The following is a 2,928-nucleotide window of genomic DNA, read 5'->3' on the forward strand; positions in this document are numbered from 1 at the left end:
GACTGAGTTCAACGAGTCCATATGATAACCAGGCCTGGAGAAGATCAGGTGTGGTTAGAACATGCTCAAGAAAATGATCCACAAAATAGTTTAGCTTCAAACATAGAGAAGACAGTCACTGAGCTGCTGGAGAATATTTGAGCAAGGGGCAAGAGATTATTTCAGGTTCTTCCCGGGTTCTTCCAATAATTGATTAGACAAAAAAATAATTATTGTAAACAGAATAAGGACGAGAGTGGCTTTTATTATCAAACCAGATGACTTCAAAAGTTTTCTGAACACACTAGTCATTACTTATCTGCTCTTGGTGCAACTGGGACTTTAAATGCTGTTTTCATATCTGGATTGAAAACTGGAAAGCTTGATCTTGATTAAGTGTCATTGGCGGGGCCCCATTGTGGAAATGCTATTTAGGCATATAAACCTTCCAATACGCTTCGGGATGAAAGGGATAAAAAAGTTAACAAATAGATGGTCCTCTGTGTGTGGCAATTACAGTCCCCAAATCAAAAGGAAAAATGTCAAATCGAGTGGCCCCAAGGCTGGCATCCGCCACTAAAGTGAAAAATCTGTTCATTGGGAAATAGATACATTGGACAACAAAATGAAAACTCTCCAGCCAGATCCTTCAACTTTTTATGGAATGAAAAAGACCTGGGATGCAGTGGGGCCTTTTTCTACGGTGTCCCTCAACACACAAGGGAAAGCTATTGCATATTTCAGTAGATAAACTTGCCAATTTTTCATTGATACCAGAGTCGGCGTGTCTGCTTTTAACTCCTTAAGACAAAGAAACCAACAAACAACCCTCTACCCCAAAGCACACACATGTCAACGGTAGTGGAGGTTACCAATCAAAAGCAAGCACTGATCCAGTACATTCCAGTGTCTCTCTAGCTTGTTGAAGACGTATACCCACTTTTGTTTAGTTCTAATATCATGTTTCAATTTGTTGGACTGAGATATTTTGTCTAAGTGAAATTATCATTTGCAATTTACTAAAAAGGAGAACGATCATTCATTTTGATTGAAGTCCCTCAATTTACTAGCATAGATTTTTGAATTAAAACAGATCCCAAAGGAAAAGGTGGCTTGCTGCTTGCAAGCCCTGGTCATGCTTGATGGTCATCCAATCAATCTAGCCCTCTTTCCGTAATATTCTTCCATTAATTCCTAAAACTTGTGAAGCCTCCCTGTATACCAATGAGAGCCAGGTTTTCTCAGCAAACCAATCAAGAGTCAAATCAATGCATGTGGACCCTTTCCAGAGAGTCTCCAATAGCCCTAAAATGAGAAGACAAGAAGAGACTAACTCTCATAAGATTTAGTTTTTTAAAGGCTTGATTGTCCCTTATGCCAGCCAGTATCCCAGTACTTCCTGTTAAGAACCCACACAGTAGGAACTGGAGGTTTATTCGGGATTTGCATGTCTTGGACTGAGGTTTTATTCCTAGGTCTACCGTAGTTCCAAGCCCTAGTTCACCGCTTTCCGACACCCTCTGATGCAGCGCTGCAAGCACACACTGTCTGTGCCACGAGTCTGGAAGAACGCGCCCTGAACCACTAACCGGACGAGATCTGTGTTTCTTCCCATTCCAAAGAAAGATGAGGCAACAGAATGTGAAGTTTATCGAACAATATCATGCATCCCACATGCAAGTCAATTTTTGCTAATGATAATGTTAAAGCTATTGCAGCAGCACATGGACAGGCAACTGCCAGAAACCCCGGCTGGATTCAGAAGAGGATGTAGAATGAAGGACGTCCTTTCTGATGTCAGATGAATCTTGGCTGAAAGCAGAGACTTTCAGAACGATGGTTCCTGATGTTATAGAGACGGTGCAGTGGCATTCGACTGTGTGGAGCATAAGAAACTATGGACAACGTTGAGAAGAATGGAAATTCCAGAATGCTTTGTTGTGCATAAACTGTATATGGACCCCAAATGGCAGATGTTTGAGCAGAACAAGGGAGTACCCCATGGTTTAAGGTCAGGAAAGGTGTGTGTCAAGGTTGTATCCTTTCACCATATTATTCAATCTGCATCCTGAGCAAATAATCCAAGCATTTGGACTGGTGTCTTTTTCTCACGGGTCACGATGACAGAGAAGCACTACCTTAAGGCTGCGGCGCAGAAACAACAAGCTAGCTGCCAGGGCCAAGCCCGCTGTCTCCTCTGGGCCTACAGTTCATCACACGGTAGGGAGAGCCATCACCGTTCGTGGCCCGCCTCCTCCCGTCTGTACAGCGATCGGAGTGATCCCAAAGAGAAATGCCATGGATGCCATGCATTCATAAAACCATTCAGCGGCTTCTCAGAAATCCCCATCGCTTCTAAAATATGCTAAGAACACTTTTGAAGAAACCTGTCCATACTGTTTCCAGTTGCTGGTGTTGGATAACTCCCCGAGTGCGCCTCAAACCGAAGCCCAAACTGACTCCCCAAATACAGAAACTTCTGAATCGAGAAGCAAAAAGTTACACTCTCAGTTTTAAAGAAGCAAAAATTGTGGGGAAAGTACAAAGATGCCAAAAGTGTATTGCTGGTTACTTGTAAGACATGCAACAGAACAGTTAAACATCAGGGTCAAGGTAGAAGCTTTCTCTCCTCCCCAAGAGCAGTCTTGGCACTCCTGCAGCTAACCCTCCTGCCCTGAGGACGCCCGAAGGGGAGGCTCTGAGGTCTGTGAGCCGCAATCATGAGCTGTCTAGTTCCAGGGGCCAGAGCCCTGCCTGGATATTCAGAACACCTACGTCTGGACAGTCAACACCCACTTTCTCTTCTTCAAGAAGTACGAGCAAAACAAAGCAACACTTTTCTCAACTAAAAATGTTGCTCAGTCAGCAAGAATCCCAAAAGAGCCCAAAGATGGACTTCAGAAATGTCTTGTCTTCTCTGTAAAGGATGGATTTTGAAAATAAGAAATG

At 43.3% G+C, this 2,928-nt stretch overlaps 1 pseudogene; it reads left to right on the forward strand.

The window, feature by feature from the left end:
• Positions 1–2,099: 2,099 nt before the first annotated feature.
• On the forward strand, positions 2,100–2,902 carry LOC101645618 (annotated as a pseudogene).
• The last annotated feature ends 26 nt before the right edge of the window (positions 2,903–2,928 follow it).

This window comes from Echinops telfairi, unplaced genomic scaffold, assembly GCF_000313985.2.
Source record: "Echinops telfairi isolate 266 unplaced genomic scaffold, ASM31398v2 ScPeMD7_31;HRSCAF=116, whole genome shotgun sequence".
Taxonomy (NCBI): Eukaryota; Metazoa; Chordata; class Mammalia; order Afrosoricida; family Tenrecidae; genus Echinops; species Echinops telfairi.